The 19,603-nt window shown below is 45.3% G+C and overlaps 1 protein-coding gene across 1 annotated transcript in view; it reads right to left on the minus strand.

Moving 5' to 3' along the window:
- Nucleotides 1–4,743: 4,743 nt before the first annotated feature.
- Nucleotides 4,744–19,603, minus strand: part of LOC144333672 (uncharacterized) — a 111,565-nt gene continuing 96,705 nt past the window's right edge. Inside the window, exon 3 of the mRNA XM_077958831.1 lies at nucleotides 4,744–4,838. The gene's annotated coding sequence lies outside the window, so the exon portion shown is untranslated. The remainder of the gene's footprint in view (nucleotides 4,839–19,603) is intronic.

The raw sequence follows: 19,603 nt of genomic DNA on the forward strand, positions 1-19,603 counted from the left end.
GCAGAGAGAAAAGAGGGTTATGGAGGGTCTCCATAATGTTGATTTAAATTTTCTGGTAAGAACTGACATTTCATCACTTCACTCACACTCATTGGCCAGAACAAGTCATATGACCACACCAAACTTTAAGGTACTGGGGAAGTTCAATCCTCCCATTGGCTGGAGGGAAAGAAGTGGGCCCGTCTGTGAACTGCCCTAGTGACTACCACAGGCTTTGACATGTTTTCTTTTCTTCTTAGACAAATAAAAAACAGCAGCCTGAGAAAGGATGATGGAAACTATTTTCATTTTCCTATGAATTATCAAGTTGTAAAGAGCAGATTTAAGTTTTTATCTTTATTTATACATTTTTTATTTATACATTTTTGTTTGTTGGCTTTATACATTTTTGTTATAGTCACCGATGAAATATGAATGTTTTTAAAAGCAGTTGGGGAAATTGAAATTTTAATTTTTAGAGTCTGTATATTAAGAAAAGCAGTAACAGGGAATATTTGAATACTGTTTTTTTTTTCTTCTTTCCTTCCTTCCTTCCTTCCTCTGTTCCTCCCTCCCTTTCTCCCTTCCTTCCCTCCCTCCTCCTCCCCTCCCTTCTTTTTTCCTTCCTTCCTCCATTTCCTTCCTTCCTTCCTTCCTTCCTTCCTTCCTTCCTTCCTTCCTTCCTTTCCTTCCTTTCCTTCCTTTCCTTCCTTTCCTTCTTTTCCTTCCTTCCTTTCGTACAGGCTCTTGCTCTGTCACCCAGGCCGGAGTGCAGTGGCATGTTCTCAGTTCACTGTAGCCTCAAGCTCCTGGACTCAAGCAATCCTTCCGCTTCAGCATCCCGAGTAGCTGGGACTACAGACATGCACCACCAAGCCCAGCTAAATTTGTGTGTGTTGGGTGGGGGATGAGAGGTAGGGGTACTGGGAAGGGTGGGTCTTGCTTTCTTGCCCAGAGGGGTTTCAAACTCCTGACCTCAAGTGATTCTCCTGCCTCAGTCTCCCAATGTGCTGGGATTACAGGCATGAGCCACCAAGCACAGCCTCTACTATACTTCTGATGAGAATTTATTAATCATCTTAGATGTAATAATGGCTATTTTAGATTTTGTAGGGTTTTTAAAGATTTTTAAATTTGTTTCATCTTTCAGAAATATATACTGAAGTGTGAATCAAATGATAAAATGAGATTTATTTCTAAATAATCTGCAGGGTGGGTGGGGACAGTGGGCGGGGCTAGAGATGAAAGAGGATCAGCTGTGAGCTGGTGATTGTTGAAGCTGGGTGATCAACGCATGGGAGTTCATTATGTTAGTCTCTCTAGTCCCTCTACTTTTAGGTATGCTTGGAACTTTCCATAATAAAAAGTTCAAAAAGACAAAAAAAGCAATGCTAGGCCTACAGCTACTTCAGATCTAGATGAAGCTCCACTAGAGACGGCTAGCAAGGATCTTAGCCCATTGCTGGTGCAGGTGGGGCCTGCCCGAGAGTGCATCAAGCCCTAGGAAATATTTCCTCCAAAGAATTTTCACACTCGCCGAATGTCTGAATCAACCAATCTTAGCCCGCAGTGGCAGCCGATGGTGCCCATGCTTTGCAACATCTGGTGGGACCTCAGGACCACCTGCTCTTGTCCTGTAAGGAGACAATGCTCAGGAGCCTCCTGAGGCCATGGTTGCTTGCACAGGTTAGCACAGAAGGCTTGAGTCCAGCTCTGAGCTAATTTCCTCTTCTCTGGTTAGTCTGAGACCCTGGTAGGACACTGAAGTTCCTTTGCTCATTAACATGGTGCTCACAGACTTTTGATGTCTCTGAGGCAGGCAGAAGCGTGTGAGGCATGAGCCTGGGCCAGACACAGGCCTAGGATATGACCTGAGAGCTGCTGCAAATGCACCTCCCTCCTCCTGAGGCCCCTGCTTTCATCACAGCTCCTCTCCCTTGAGCAGCCTGCTCTCAGCTCTAGCTGCTGCCAGCCCCTTCCTATCAGAGATGCAGGCTGTGGGCATCACCAGGGTGAAGGCTGCTGCATCACCCGTTGGTTCTCCCTCTGAGAGCGCGGCTCCCCGGCCCACAGCGGTGGACCTCTGGCACACCACACAAGCTTGTTCTTCACGGTCTTGCCTTCCCTGCCGTAGCTGATTGGCTGTGGACTCCTTTCCCACATTGGCCCAACCAGATTCTCTTGAGCATTTTCTCCAAGAAATATGTACATTGAAGATGAGTCTGAATTATGTAAAACGTGAAGCTTACAGGACCGTCTATAAACTTTTGCTACAGAGTTGCCCTGAGCCCCACCCTCCCAAGACTGGTTGCTCAGCATTTTCGTGGACACCATTGAAACTGAACTTTATATATATATATATATATATACAGAGTTACATACATATATAGTTTTATAGTTACATATATGTATAACTAGACACATATAGTTACATATATAGGAAACTATATAGTTACATACATATGGAGTTCCAATGACATATATATATATATGACTGAGGTTGCTTTCTTTGCCGAGTGCCTTGAAGGGTGTGGTAGGCAGCCTCTGAGATAGCTCTGATTATCTCTACATTCTTCCGTAAGCACCCTCACCCCTTGAGTGTGGGCCGAAGCTAATAACGTGTCTATTGAATGAAACACGGCTGAAGTGGTATGCTTTTACTTCAAGGTTAGGTTTAAAAAATCTGTGTGTCAGCCTGATGTGGTGGCTCACGCCTGGAATCCCAGCACTTTGGGAGGCCAAGGCAGGTGGTTCACCTGAGGTCAGGAGTTCAAGACAAGCCTGGCCAACATGGCGAAACCCCATCTCTACTAAAATACAAAAATTAGCCAGGTGTGGTGGCAGGTGCTTGTAATCCCAGCTACTCGGGAGGCTGAGGCAGGAGAATTGCTTGAACCCGGGAGGCGGAGGTTGCAGTGAGCCGAGATTTCGCCACTGAACTCCAGCTTGGGCGACAAAAGCAAAACTCCACACACACAAAAGTAAATAAATAAATAAGTAAATAAGTAAATAAAAATAAATAAATAAAAAGTGTGTCTCTCTCTCCCCCTTCTAGGGAAGGAAAGATGCCATGTTAGGGTATTCCTATGGAGAGGTCAAGAAGCACCTCTAGCCCACAACCATGTGGCCCTGAGGCCCAGCAGCCAGATGGGTGAGCTGGGAAGCTACGTGGGGGCCTGGCGGTGATTGCAGAGCAGGCTGGTGCTTTCGTTACAGATCTGTGAGAAACTCTGAGCCAGGCGCACCCAGTGAAGCCACACCCAGACTCCTGGTCATCAAGTTTATTTAATTTGGGAGTGATTTGTTACAAAGCAACAGGTAGCTAATACCAGACGCTGTGAATGTGCCAAATAAAATGAAAATCTTAAGAACTGATGAAAATGAAAGGAGCTCTGGATGAATCCAAGGTGATGGGGGCTGTTTTAATACTCCCCTTTTGGTATTAATAGAAAAAGTAGGCAGAAATCACTAAGGACAGAGGAGACTTATACAACACTCCCCACCAACTTGGCTCACTTGATGGTGATAGAATGTTCACCCAGGAAGAGCAGAACACGCGAGCTTCTCCATTGCTTCCGGTGCATGGAGACACACCGTATGCTGGGCGGTAAAACAATCCCGGAAAGTTTACAGAGACTGAAATCACACAGAGTATGCACTTTGACCACCACAGAATTACAATAGAAATCAATATTAGAAAGATATCAGGAAGATGAAAATCCTTCCATGTTTGGAAGTAAAACACTTCATTGCAAAATGATGTATGTGCCAAAGAAGAAATCACCGTGATTAGAAAGTAAGAATGAAAACCTGAGCGTCAAAATTTCTGAGATGTTTCCTCAGACATTGCTTACAGGGAATAGGATAGCTTTAAATGCTTATGCTAGAAAAGAAGAAAAGTTTAAAGTGATACTTAGTTTTTACCTTAAGAAGATAGAAAAACAGAATATGAAGCTCATATAAATGGAAAGAAGGAAATAGAGATAGGAATAAAAATGATTGAAATAGAAAAGAGAATAGAGAAATATCACTTTGTCAAAAAGTTGGTTGCTTGAAAAGATCAGTTTCTGGCTGACTGCTTCACTCACATCCTTTTTTTTTTTTTTTTTTTTTTTGAGACGGAGTCTCGCTCTGTCACCCAGGCTGGAGTGCAGTGGCATGATCTCGGCTCACTGCAAGCTCCGCCTCCCAGGTTCACGCCATTCTCCTACCTCAGCCTCCTGAGTAGCTAGAACTACAGGCGCCTGCCACCTCGCCTGGCTAGTTTTTTGTATTTTTTAGTAGAGATGGAGATGGTGTTTCACCGTGTTAGCCAGGATGGCCTCCATTTCCTGACCTCATGATCTGCCCACCTCGGCCTCCCAAAGTGCTGGGATTACAGGCGTGAGTCACTGCGCCCGGCCCTCACTCACATTCTTTATTCTTGAAATTTGGATCTCCTCTCAACTATTGGACATGATGTTCAGCTCCATCCTCATGATAAAGATTTCAGCTTCTCTAACCTGTATCCTCTCTCTATAGTTTAAACTGGAGGGAACTTATTAGAAAAATCACACTGTTATTAAAATGGCTGAAGGCACATATTGGGCTGAGCTTTTAGGGATAGCATCCACAATCTCTTCATGGAATCAACCTGGTAAGGAACGTCTGAGGTCTCAGAAGCACCCTGCCTCTGCCTCCACCACATGGACAACATGGGGGCCTAGGCCCTGCCCACTTCCTCTTGCGGCTGGCTTCTAATCGGCATCTCACGCTGACTTCATCGGGCGGATGGAACCCAATCACAGGTCTGCATCCCAGTGGAAGGAAGGCTGAGAAGGGTAGGATCTGGGTTCCACACTCGAAGGTGAGTTCACAACCTGGGAAATCATCAAAATATGAAGGAGGCGTTTAGAAGGTTTTGGATGGAGACTAATGACAGATGAACAACTTAGCTCTCCCTTGCCAACCAGCGAGGCTCCTGCTCTAAATATCTTTCCTCACACAGCTGTCCCCACCATCCCTCCACCCTTCCCGCCAAGCGGGGAGCTCTCTTTTCTGGCGCACTTGTTCCTGAAGGTTCGTCCCACACAGGGCATATGATGCTCAGCATATCGTTCATGCATTAGCTCAGTATATACTCACTGAGCCCCTGTTACATGCTAGCAGATGTACCAGCACAGGAGCCACAGTGCTGAGCGAAGCAGCACAGCCGCTGGCCCTGCAGACTCCACCACCGCTCAGCAGACACTTCCTTGGAAGGTGAGGAAAACGAACTCAGACCAGATTGGGCCGGAAAGGTAGACGTTATCATGAGGAAAAGGAAGTGTGCCATGGAGCCCTGAGGACGGGGCTGTGGCTGCGTCCCAGGAAAGGATAACACTTGGAAAAGGAACGTCTCTGAGGGAACTTTTTCTCTATGTGCCTCTCATCAGCTTCAGTCCTGTCCCTGAAGATGTGTGTTCCTGTTACTCCAACCCCATGGCATAAAACACGTCCGCTGAAGTCTGCACGGAACAGACAGAACCAGAATGTCAGACTCATTTTCAGGTGCAGGAGTAGAGGCAGGGCCCACCAACTGTGTCTGGGAGGGGGTGGGGCTGAGGGTGGAGTATTTCAGTGCCCCGCAGTCCTGGGTGCTCTTCTATTCCTGTAGGTAACAAGGGCGGTGAGAGGATCACTGTGAGCCTGGCCGATTCTGCCGCATATCATTCCCGCCAGGCCTAAGGCTCACACGTGGGAATCTGAAAGTCCTTGCACTGACTGCTGCAGGCTGTAAAATCACCAACGGTAACCCATTTTGGGGTTCATCAGAAATTAATGGGAAAGCCGATTCCCCCTACCCCTTTGATATTTTGTGTTTTTGAGACGGGTTCTGCTCTGTTGCACAGGTTGGACTACAGTGGCGCCATCACGGCTCACTGTAGCCTTGACCTCCCGGGCTCAATGATTCTCCCAACTCAGCCTCCCAGGTAGCTGGTACTACAGGCACACACCACCATGCCCAGCTAATTTTTATTTATTTTAGTAGAGATGGGGGTCTCACTATGTTGCCCAGGCTGGTCTTGAACTCTTGAGCTCAAGTGATCCTCCCACCTTGGCCTCCCAAAGTGCTGGGATTACAGGTACTTAATGGGAAAGTCTGGAATCAAATACAAATACTAAAAAGCAGGAAAGCGAAATGAACTACATGTTAAATCTTTGCTCAAGTCACCCTCTCCTGAGCTCTGCTCTGGCACCATCCCCATCAAAGCTCTTGTCATTGTCACCCGGCACCCAGGTCCTGGGATGTAGATCATGCAGCTGCCTGAGGCCCACGAGCAGAAAATGTTGCTCATTGATAAATTCTCAAATTTACAATGAAAACATTATTTAATTTTTTCTCAAGCAATCTGTTCCTATTCTAGGAAGGGAGAAGGGGCAGGCAGAGGAAGTGAAGGAGAGCCAGGTTTTCCAGAGCTGTGACTGTCCCTAAGCTGCCTTGCTTGGGACCAAGAGGATCTTTGCTCCCCAGCTCTCCCCAGGAGTTCACGGATCGGTCGGGCTTGTCCTTTCCCTGCTCTCTGGTTCCCCAGGGCTCCCAGGCCTCTCTGGGGGAATTTCCCCTCCTCCTTCTCAGGCCCAGCTTTGCATTCCCGGATCACAGTCTTGCCAGACTGTTCTGCCTCCTTGCCTGTGGTCTTTGCAGAGCCAGGTCACCATCCTGTACTATCTCAAATTTGCTTTGTAAATGCTAGTTTAAAAATACATTGTCCCACAATTAAGCATAACAGTTTGCACAGGTTGCTGCTGTACATACGATATAGGATCCTCCAGAGCCTAAAATGTAAAATTTCAGAAAAATCAAAACAACGAAAGGTGAACAAAAGAGATGTTACTTTTACTATGGTTTTGGGGGACACTTGTAGAAGGCACGAAAAGCAAAGAGACTCCCTTCTCCCTACAGCCGTCCACAAATGCAGTAGAAACGCGCCAGTGTTACATGGACAGTTCAGTCCATGGTGCTGGACATTGAGGATTAATTTTTCTAATTTTTTTTATTTTTTGAGACGTAGTCGTGCTCTGTCGCCCAGGCTGGAGTGCAGTGGCCCAATCTCGCCTCACTGCAACCTCTGCCTCCCAGGCTCAAGTGATTCTCCAGCCTCAGCCTTCCGAGGAGCTGGGATTATAGGCATGAGCCACCACACCTGGCCGAGGATTATTTTAAAGCTTTTGCTTCCTGATTACTTTTCTAGGTATAGAAGTTTGTATTTTAATGGGGACTTATGAAAGAAAGTAATGCAGATATTTTAGAAGCTGTTTTCTCCACTTATGTTGCATCGGGATGTTTTATGTGGGTTATATTATGAGAAAGTAAGGGTTTAGATAAAATACTTAATACACACATTCAAAAGCTATATTAAATTAGATTTGTTTTCCTTGTCCATTAAAAAGGTAAACAGAACATCGCAGAATAATAGAAATTGTTAAATATCATATTGTTTAATTGAAAAATCTCTTGATTCATAGAAGTTTCACAGCTACTGGCTCTACATCACGGTTAAGGCTTAGGCTCAAGCCTACGACTGCCTGAGTTGCTTTTTGTTTGGTTGGTTTTTAACTTTTTATTTTGAAGTAATTATAGATTCATGCACAGCTGTAAGAAATAAAAACAGAAATCCTGTGTACCCTTCATTCAGTTTCACCCCGTGGTAATACCTTGCATACCACTGAACACTACTGAAACCGGGAAACTGACACTGGGACAATCCACAGAACTTTTTCAGATTTCACCAGCTTAAATACATTCGTGTGTGTGTGTGTGTATTTCATTCTGTGCAACTGTATCACACATAGATTTCGGTATCACACTACCACCACAATCAAGACCCAGACCTGTTCCATCGCCACCTGACTTCTCATCCTACCCTGCTATGGCTCCAGCCACCTCCCTCTCTACCCCTCTAACCCAGAACCCATTCTCCATTTTGATAATTTTGTTTCAAGAATGTTACACAAGAATGTTATGGAATTAGACAGTATGTGACCTCTTAAGATTGACTTTTTTTCTCCATCAAATTCCCCTGAGATTTGCCTGAGGTTTAATACTGGCTTCCTGCCTCACTGGCTGTGTGCTTTGGGGCAAGTTATTTAGCATCCCTGTCTCAGTTCCATTCAGACGTAGGCCCGCCTGACCATGATGAAGTCTCACTGTCTACACTCCACACACCTTCTGCTTCTCACTTGCAGTTGAGAAGAGGCCTTCCATAAGCCGTATTCTGTGTCTCTGTGGAACCTTGGAACATGGCTGGGACCTTGAACTTCTATTTTTATTTAGAGATGAGGTCTCACTCTGTTCCTTGGCCTGGAATGCAGTTGGCACCATCATAGCTTATTGCAGCCTCACACTTCTGGGCTCAAGGATCCTCCCACCTCAGCCTTCTGAGTAGCCGGGGTTACATGTGCATGCCACCGTGCCCTGATAATTTTTAAATTTTTTTGTAAAGATAGGATCTTGCTATGTTGCCCATGCTAGTCTGGAGTTCCTGGCCTCAAGTGATCCTCCTGCCTTGGCCTCCCAAAGTGTTGGGATTACAGGAGTGAGCCACTGTGCCTGGGGGAGCATGCGCTTCTAAACCTTTTCTCAACATTTTCAGATCAATGCAGTATACAGAAAAACATGATTGAGCAATACTCTTTGGATAGTTTTAGGTATTTATATTTTGTCACAGTCTATTATTTTGATAAGTAATTCAATAGATGTTTACAGGAACACTGTTTTGAATGGGAGCCCATTTCTACTGCTACCAGTTTTTATTTTTGGTCGGTTTCTCTTTCATCAGTGGGGATGCATACGCAGGTGGCATTTACGCCTCTTTTAGAGGTCGTTTGATTTAGCCTTACACTGTGACAAAGCTCTGGGTGTACTGCTGAGGGAACAGTTCCCCTGCTGTGCCAGCTGGCTGATTATCTGTGGTGATCCTGCGTATAAAGCATTTTTATAAGTTCACAGACCTCTCTGCTCAAATGTCAGGTCAACACAGAGGCCCCCCTGACCGCCTCTAAAATAGCATCTGCCTCCTGTCTCTCTTCATTCCTTTTCCCTACTATATTTATCTTCAGAGCACTTGTCACCACTTGACACGTTATATATTTATTTGTTTACTGTCTGTTGCTCACCTTCAAAATGTAGTCTTCAGGAGAAAAGGAACTTGTCCTTTTCCCTGCTTTGCTTGCTTGCCCTCCCTCCCTCTTTCTTTCTTTCTCTTTCTTTCTTTCTTTCTTTTTTTTTTTTTTGAGACACAGTTTCACTCTTGTTACCCAGGCTGGAGTACAATGGCATGATCTTGGCTCACTGCAAGCTCTGCTTCCTGGGTTCAAGCGATTCTCCTGCCTCAGCCTCCTGAGTAGCTGGGATTACAGGCACCCACCACCACACTTGGCTAATTTTTGTACTTTTAGTAGAGACGAGGTTTCACCATGTTGGCCAGGCTGGTCTCGAACTCCTGACCTCAGGTGATCCTCCCACCTCGGCCTCCCAAAGTGCTGGGGTTACAGGCGTGAGCCACCGCGCCCAGCCTCTTGCTATTATTTCCGTTGCCTGAAGTGGTCTCTGACATGTGGTGTTTATAGAACAAATGAACGAAATGAGGGAGCGAATGAATAAATTCTCCCACTGCTAACGGAGGGAGGAAGGAGCAATCTATACTTGAAGAAGCAGAAGGAGCAGGAAGGACTCAGGGTATGCCAAGATCTCCATTTGGGCCAAAGAGCAGAGTGAAACAAAGGTAACCACCACGGTGACCCTGTGGCAGGGAGATAGATGTACCCGTCTACAAACTTGTGTGTGCAAGAAAAACAACTTCATTTTTCTATAAGTCAACTCAGTTTCTATTCTGAGGCTTGATTTTGACAGGATGAGGCACTTAATAGCTTTAGAGTTGTAGTCCAGCCCCACCTCTGCCCAGAGGTGAGGGGTGGGAGTGGAGGCGCGCACTGCCTGTGCTGGGGTGTAGCGTCTAGTTCATCCTCGGATGCTGAGACGGTGCTCATGCCTCTCCGCACAGGCCAGAGAGACCAGCACTCGGCGGCACCCTGAGCCTCGCCCACCAGGATTTTCCTTTCGTCACTTCTTTCTTGCTCACCCATTGGGTGCTATGATAAAAAGGTGTTTTCTCTACAGCTCTCTTCTGCTTTTTAGCCACGGCTTCAGTTTCTGTTCTCAATTCCAGGGTAAGTTTCAGTTCTTTATTCTCATCCCTGATGTAAGACCTGATTCTCAGGTCTAATGATTTGGTAATGAAATGAGGTAGTTTTGCTTGAAGACTCCTACACTGCCCTTTTATCATCATAAATATTATAGACCATTTCCTAACTAAGGCATGTCTTAGTAGTATTCCTCCTAAACCAAGTACTTTGTTTCACTTAAATGATGAGTATATATATATTGGAACCATATTGGTTAATACAGCATTGGTACTTGGATTTCTTTTTTTTTTTTTTTTTTTTGAGACGGAGTCTCGCTGTCTTCCAGGCTGGACTGCAGTGACCGGATCTCAGCTCACTGCAAGCTCTGCCTCCCAGGTTCACGCCATTCTCCTGCCTCAGCCTCCCGAGTAGCTGGGACTACAGGCGCCCGCCACCACGCCCGGCTAGTTTTTTGTATTTTTTAGTAGAGACGGGGTTTCACCATGTTAGCCAGGATGGTCTCGATCTCCTGACCTTGTGATCTGCCTGTCTCAGCCTCCCAAAGTGCTGGGATTGGTATTTGGATTTCTTTTATTATAAATAAATTAATTATCTAAGGTTTCTTTTCTTTTGAAAAATCCAATTTAAATGGAGTCATAGTACTAAAGTTTTGTGAGGGAATTTTTAGCATTATTATTAGACACTGTTTTCCTTTGTCTACAAACTGGGGGTTTGAATATAAAATGTTAGGAATTAAAGTAATTGAGGTCAGTAGCCAGCAGTATATGTCAGTGTCATCTGTGGGGGCTTCTTAAAATACCAAAGCCCGGGTCCCATCTGCGAAGTCCCTGATTTGGAGAGTTTCCTGGAGGTCCGAACCTTGAATCCCGTGGACCACAAGCCAAAAGTCCAGTCCAGCCCGCTCATTCTTTCTACTGAGAAGAAACTGAAGGTCCTAAAACCAGGGATTTGTGCAGCCTCCCACATGTGAAAGAAGTAGTTTCAACAAGTACATCCCAGCAGACTCTGACTCCAAAGCTGGGGTAAAGCTTTCTGGGTGACGACGTTTACAACAGAACTCGATGCTTGTCATCTCTTTGCACTTCTGCAAGTGAAAATGATGAAAATATTCTTTTTACTGGAATCAACCCTCGGGTAGTCAGGTTAGCAGTTCCCAAAGGTCATATTTACATTTTACCCGAGTCAGTTGTCTCAAGAGAAAGTGTCTTTCATCCCTGCCTGTGGTGAGGCTTAAGTTTACAACAGGAGTGGGGGCATGCAGTGGACACAACCGTGATTACGAAAGGATGGAGAACGCAGGGGACCAGGAACCCCATCATCGCTCGGGCAGCCTCACGGGACTTGATGCTCGGAGAGGCAGTTGACATGTATTGCAGGCACATGGCTGAGTTCCTTCAGGACATGGACAGAGGAGGAGGCCTCGTGACACAGACTTGTCTATATCATCGATGTCACTTTCCAGAGAGTTTAAACACGGGCTCACCTGGGCTTTGGTGTATTCTCGCCTGCAGCCAGGATTGAGAACTCTTGCTTTGGGAGATTTTCATTAGCCTTTTATGTACGTTACTAAAAAAGAGGAGATGGATTGCAGATAATTTAAGATGCCTGACACCACTGCCCTACATGCATGCACAGGCAAGCCCACACATGTTAAAGAGTGAAAGCCCAAACCCACGTTAGCAACAAATCTTAACAAGACGGACTTGCAGAGTGGTTTGGATGAAATCAACACCTTCTTCTTGGTCTGAATGTCTCGCTCAAGTAGCCTGACCTTCGCTTGGAGAGTAACTGGCTACTTCTCCGTTCTTGCTGCATTCTCTGGCTGGAAGCTGAAGACCGTCAGTCACCAGCCACCAGCCCACCAGCCCACCAGCCACCAGCCACCAGCCACCAGCCCAGCAGCCTACCAGCCACTAGCCCACCAGACACTAGCCACCAGCCCACCAGCCACCACCCCAGCAGCCCACCAGCCACCAGCCCAGCAGCCTACCAGCCACTAGCCCACCAGCCACTAGCCCACCAGCCACCAGCCCACCAGCCCACTAGCCATTAGGCCAGTAGCCCACCAGCCACTAGCCCACCAGCCCACCAGCCCACCAGCCACTAGCCCACCAGCCCAACAGTCACTAACTCACCAGCCACCAGTCCACCAGCCCACCAGTCACTAACTCACCAGCCACTAGCCCACCAGCCCACCAGTCACTAACTCACCAGCCACCAGCCCACCAGCCCACTAGCCCACCAGCCCACCAGCCCACCAGTCACCAGCCCACTAGCTCACCAGCCCACTAGCCCACCAGCCCACCAGCCCACCAGCCACCAGCCCACTAGCTCACCAGCCCACTAGCTCACCAGCCCACCAGCCCCACCAGCCCACCAGCCACCAGCCCACTAGCTCACCAGCCACCAGCCCACCAGCTCACCAGCCACCAGCCCACGAGCCCACCAGCCACCAGTCTACCAGCTCACCAGCCACCAGCCCACCAGCTCACCAGCCACCAGCCCACCAGCCCACCAGCCACCAGTCCACTAGCTCACCAGCCACCAGCCCACTAGCTCACCAGCCACCAGTCCACTAGCTCACCAGCCACCAGTCCACTAGCTCACCAGCCCCACCAGTCCACCAGCCCACCAGCCACCAGCCACCAGCCCACCAACCCACAAGTCACCAGCCCACCAGCCCACCAGCCACCATCCCACCAGCCCAGCAGAAAAGACAGGATATAGCTTCTCAGTAACTTACATTAGTTCCCTTTCTTAGGAAAACCTTAATATTTGGTCTTTGTATTTGACACTCCTCAGTGTCACTACGGTGAGACTACAGGTGGATTTATTTTCATGCATCCTGCTCATATTTCTGTGTGCCTTTTCAGTTTGAGCAGTCACCCTTCTTCAATTCTGGTGAATTCTGCTCCATTATCTCTTCAATATGTTGCCTCTCCCTTACTCTCCCTATTCTCTCCTTCGAATCCCTATTAGATTTACATTGAATTTGTCATTCTACTCTTCACATTACATTGATTTCACTTTCATAATTTCTGCTCTTTCTCTGTGTTTTGGTCTGATTTCCTCAGAATCATCTTCCAAACCACAAGCCCTCTATCTAGTCATCTAGTCTAACTTACCTAGGGAGTGTTTTAACCTTAATGGCTATCTATTTTATTTCCATTTGCTTCCTGATTTTCCCCAATATCCTCTCCCTGCCCTGTGGATTCTGTCCTTTCCTTTATTTCTCTGAGCATTGTAAGCCTCTCAGACTGTTTAATTATCATTAGGTCTTGCAGTGTGGGTCCCGCCGTTGGCTGTGTCTGCTGAGTCTCTCTTCCTTATGATCTCATGTGGACATAAATAGTCACCTTACACTTCTTCAGTAACATAATTCCAGTTTTTCAAGATAATATTCACTGACTTCCTACACTGAATGCTCAGTTTACAGACTACTCTTCCCACTGATTTCCAGACCTCACCTTTCGTGTGAGATAGCTCATAGCGTTTTAAAGCCCTGATTGGAGGAGAGTACTGTGGGCTGACTCTTCTATAGTTAAGATTGGGATGGGGGAAAGGAAGAAGAAAGCATGTTTCCAAATAACTTGGTCAACAAGGTTTAGCATATGGCAATTTGATTTAACAAAAAAAAAAACCCAACAGCTTGCTAGGATGTTGTAGCTACGTCACTATCAACGCTAAATTTTAAGGTTAAAAAAAAACCCCTAACAATCTTTATCCCTTTAATATCACACACGATTAACATAACATAATATAACTTTAACATAATATAAATTAACATAATATAACTTTAACATCACATGATTATATGTTCTCAATGGAAAATTCTTATGTTTCCAACTGTTCCCCATCAGAGGTCATTTCTAGACTACTAGACATTCGTGCTTCGTTCGTTTGTCTGTTTTTGGTGTTGCCACGACAATCCATCAGTGTGCAGGGATGAAACACAACGTCACACCAGTTGAGAGGACACAAAACCCTTGCCTTTGTCCTGGAACCTGAGCTTCTATTCATGCAGCCCGAGATCATCAAACCATTTTAGATAACATCACACCACTGAGTATAAGGTTCAGTCATCGAAAACCTTGAAGATCTCACACAGAACCTGCTGCCTGGACTCTGGAGGCAGCTGGTTGTGGGACTCCTGCTATCTCATCATTGCGACCTCAGGGAACATCTATAGAGACGGCGTGATGTGCTGTTGCACTCTCAGTATCCTGCCATGGCCCTTGCCTGGGTCTTGAATTTAGGAGCCAGTCACAGAAGGAAATGGAATGAACTTAGGCCTCTGCCCAGAAGGACCATCATCTTTCTGAGGGAGGAGCTCTCGCCTATGTGAAACAATGGGAGTACACGGCCAAATGCTCATCACGTGGACCAAACTAATGCTACAGGAGGGAAGGGGGAGGCCAAGGGTTGGTGAAGCTTCATAGGCAGACTCAGCTCGAATCTGGCCTTGAGGGATGAGTTGGGCCTGTGCATACGGCCCTGGAGGTGCACGTGAGGATGGGTGCATGCTGGCAGCTCAGGCTGCCCCTGGGTATGAACAGGTGGACAAGTGTTGGTCATGGGTGGTAGTAACAGACAGGGGTCAGGGGTAAGGAAGCTAGAGGGGAGAGGGGAGCCTGCTGATAACTCTCTGAACATAGGAAGGGAGGTGGTGGCAGGCAGGTGACAAGCAGGAAAAGGTAGTAACATAAATAGCCACTGCTCACTGAGTGCTTTCTATGTGTCGGGCTTTGCAGCTCTGTTACATGAATTATCTCATTTAATCCCCACACATCCTGTCAGGTAGAGGAGGCTACTCTCCTCATTTTCCAGATGGAGAATCCGAGCTAAAGGAACTTATTCAAGTTGCTCCAGGGTGTACAGATAACAAGTGATAAAGTGTAGATGCGAACCCTGGCCATCGAGTTTGTGTTCCTAGTGATCATGAAATCCTCCACCTCAGAGGATTGCAGTGACTTGTCTTAATGCTGCTAAATATTGCAGGGTGGATCATCTCAGTCATGATCCTTGATTTCCATGGACTGTCATCTTTGGAAGTAAGGCATTGCTCACTCAACAGTTATGATGCTGCCAATCCCTGGCCTCATATTGTGTATTGAGGACATCGAGATGAATGAGATTGGTCACTGCTCTTGAGGAGGCGACAGCCCCCGCAAGGAGGTCACAAGAAGAGCCACATAAACATATCATTATATTGCAGCATGGCACATGATGACTCAGGCGATGTTTCTACAAAGTGCTCGGGAATCTCAGGAGAAGGAGTGGCCGATTCTATGAGAGGGGGCTGGGGAAGCCTTCAGAAAGATGAGGATGGTTAGGATAAGTTTTGAAGGATGAATAGTTAATCAGATAAATGTGGGAGCGTAAAGGGTTTCAAAGCAGAGGAAGTAGGGTTCAGAGGTGTGGCGATATGGGAGAGCATGGAAGGTCAGAGAATGGGCACAGCTGGAAGAGATCCAAGCATAAAGTCCAAGTCTCAATTATGTTCTGCAGATTACTGTCTCTGGGCGAGTTGAGTTCTGCAGTCAAATGTGTGGCAAGCCTTGTATCTATCATCTTGTTTTAGAGATTCATCATGCGTGTAGCATACTAAAGGTGCTTAGAAGTACTGCAGTCAATTAACCCATTTAAATCTTTTTAAACATGAGTTTCCATTTTAATTGTACACAGAATCCTTTTTTAACTCCCAAATAACACTTTAGCTTTTCATTTCTTTTTTTTTTGAGACAGTCTCGCTCTGTTGCCCAGGCTGGAGTGCAGTGGTGCGATCTCCACTCACTGCAAGCTCTGCCCCCCAGGTTCATGCCATTCTCCTGCCTCAGCCTCCCGAGTAGCTGCCACCACGCCCGGCTAATTTTTTTTTTTGTATTTTTAGTAGAGACGGGGTTTCACCATGTTAACCAGGATGGTCTCGATCTCCTGACCTCGTGATCCGCCCGTCTCGGCCTCCCAAAGTGCTGGGATTACAGGCGTGAGCCACCAAGCCCGGCCGCTTTTCATTTCAAGAATTTTTATTTTACATAGTTTTCATCTCTCTGCTGAGATTCCCTACCTGTTCACTCACCAAGACCACATTTTGCTCTAATTCAATGAACAGAAGTTTGACAGCTGCTTTAAAGTCTTTTTGGCTAATCCTAAAATCTGGTCCATTTTAGGTTTGCTTTCAACTGACTGCTTTTTAAACAGTAATAACTGTGGTTCACATTATCCTGTTACTTTGTATGCCTAGCCCTTCTTGATTGTTCATTGGACATTGTGATAGTGCATTTTAGAGAACACTGATTTCTGTTCTTTCTCTGAGAAGTGTTGATACTTGTTTTAACAGAGTTATTAATTAGTGTCGATCAATGTGAATTTATGTAGGCTAATTTTTATACTTGGTTAGTGCAGATATATGGAAAGTTCAAGACACTTTCCAAGCCCTTCTAATTTGGCAGGACTCATCTGCTAATCTCTTTATCCCATGTGAACCTTGTTCTAAAACCCTTCAACTTTATTTTTTTATTTTTATTTTTTATTATACTTTAAGTTCTAGGGTACATGTGCACAACGTGCAGGTTTGTTACATATGTATACATGTGCCACGTTGGTGTGCTGCACCCATCAACTCGTCATTTACATTAGTTATATCTCCTAATGCTATCCCTCCTCCCTCCCCCGACCCCACAACAGGTTCCAGTGTGTGATGTTCCCCTTCCTGTGTCCAGGTGATCTCAATGTTCAATTCCCACCTATGAGTTAGAACATGCGGTGTTTGGTTTTCTGTTCTTGCAATAGTTTGCTGAGAATGATGGTTTCCAGCGGCATCCATGTCCCTACAAAGGACATGAACTCATCCTTTTTTATGGCCGCATAGTATTCCATGGTGTATATGTGCCACATTTTCTTAATCCAGTCTGTCACTGATGGACATTTGGGTTGGTTCCAAGTCTTTGCTATTGTGAATAGTGCCACAATAAACATATGTGTTCATGTGTCTTTATAGCAGCATGATTTATAATCCTTTGGGTATATCCCCAGTAATGGGAAGGCTGGGTCAAATGGTATTTCTAGTTCTAGATCCTTGAGGAATCGCCACACTGTCTTCCACAATGGTTGAACCAGTTTACAGTCCCACCAACAGTGTAAAAGTGTTCCTATTTCTCCACATCCTCTCCAGCACCTGTTGTTTCCTGACTTTTTAATGATTGCCATTCTAACTGGTGTGAGATGGTATCTCATTGTGGTTTTGATTTGCATTTCTCTGATGGCCAGTGATGATGAGCATTTATTTATTTATTTATTTTTTAGATGGAGTTTCGTTCTTGTCACCCAGGCTGGAGTGCAATGGCACAATCTTGGCTCACTGCAACCTCTGCCTCCCAGGTTCAAGTGATTCTTCTGCCTCAGCCTCCCAAGTGGCTGGGACTACAGGCGTGCACCACCAGGCCCGGCTAATTTTTGTAATTTTTTTAGTAGAGACGGGGTTTTCACCATCTTGGCCATGCTGGTCTCAAACTCCTGACCTCATGATCCACCCGCCTCGGCTTCCCAAAGTGCTGGGATTACAGGCGTGAGCCACTGTGCCTGGCTGAGCATTTTTTCATATGTCTGTTGGCTGCATAAATGTCTTCTTTTGAGACGTGTCTGTTCATATCCTTCACACACTTTTTGATGGGGTTGTTTGTTTTTTTTCTTGTAAATTTGTTTGAGTTCTTTGTAGATTCTGGATATTAGCCCTTTGTCAGATGAGTAAATTGCAAAACTTTTCTCCCATTCTGTATGTTGCCTGTTCACTCTGATGGTAGTTTCTTTTGCTGTGCAGAAGCTCTTTAGTTTAATTAGATCCCATTTGTCAATTTTGGCTTTTGTTGCAATTGCTTTTGGTGTTTTAGACATGAAGTCCTTGACCATGCCTATGTCCTGAATGGTATTAACTAGGTTTTCTTCTAGGGTTTTTATGGGTTTAGGTCTAACATTTAAGTCTCTAATCCATCTTGAATTAATTTTTGTATGAGATGTAAGGAAGGGATCCAATTTCAGCTTTCTACATATGACTAGCCAGTTTTCCCAGCACCATTTATTAAATAGGGAATCCTTTCCCCACTTCTTGTTTTTGTCAGGTTTGTCAAAGATCAGATGGCTGTAGATGTGTGGTATTATTTCTGAGGGCTCTGTTCTGTTCCATTGGTCTATATATCTGTTTTGGTACCAGTACTATGCTGTTTTGGTTACTGTAGCCTTGTAGTATACTTTGAAGTCAGGTAGTGTGATGCTTCCAGCTTTGTTCTTTTGGCTTAGGATTGTCTTGGCAATGCAGGCTCTTTTTTTGGTTCCATGTGAACTTTAAAGTAGTTTTTTCCAATTCTGTGAAGAAAGTCTCTGGTAGCTTAATGGGGATGGTATTGAATCTATAAATTACCTTGAGCAGCATGGCCATTTTCATGATATTGATTCTTCCCATCCATGAGCATGAAATGTTCTTCCATTTGTTTGTGTCCTCTTTTATTTCATTGAGCAGTGGTTTGTAGTTCTCCTTGAAGAGGTCTTTCACATCCCTTGTAAGTTGGATTCCTAGGTATTTTATTCTCTTTGAAGCAATTGTGAATGAGAGTTCATTCATGATTTGGCTCTCTGTTTGTCTGTTATTGGTATATAAGAATGCTTGTGATTTTTGCACATAGATTCTGTATCCTGAGACTTTGCTGAAGTTGCTTATCAGCTTAAAGAGATTCTGGGCTGAGATGATGGGGCTCTCTAAATATACAATCATGTCATCTGCAAACAGGGACAATTTGACTTTCTCTTTTCCTAATTGAATACCCTTTATTTCTTTCTCCTGCTTGATGGCCCTGGCCAGATCTTCCAACACTGTGTAGAATAGGAATGGTGAGAGAGGGCATCCCTGTCTTGTGCCAGTTTTCAAAGGGAATGCTTCCAGTTTTTGCCCATTCAGTATAATATTGGTTGTGGGAATGGTAAAGGGATCAATTCAACAAGAAGAGCTAACTATCCTAAATATATATGCACCCAATACAGGAGTACCCAGATTCATAAAGCAAGTCCTTAGAGACTTACAAAGAGACTTAGACTCCCACACAATAATAATGGGAGACTTTAACACCCCACTGTAAACATTAGACAGATCAACAAGACAGAAAGTTAGCAAGGATATCCAGGAATTGAACTCAGTTCTGCACCAGGTGGACCTAATAGACATCTATAGAACCCTCCACCCCAAATCAACAGATTATATATTCTCCTCAGCACCACATCACACTTATTCCAAAATTGACCACATTGTTGGAAGTAAAGCACTCCTCAGCAAATGTAAAAGAACAGAAATTATATCAAACTGTCTCTCAGACCACAGTGTAATCAAACTAGAACTCAGGATTAAGAAATTCACTCAAAACCACTCAACTACATGGAAACTGAACAACCTGCTCCTGAATGACTACTG

The sequence above is a fragment of the Macaca mulatta genome, chromosome 13, assembly GCF_049350105.2.
Source record: "Macaca mulatta isolate MMU2019108-1 chromosome 13, T2T-MMU8v2.0, whole genome shotgun sequence".
Taxonomy (NCBI): Eukaryota; Metazoa; Chordata; class Mammalia; order Primates; family Cercopithecidae; genus Macaca; species Macaca mulatta.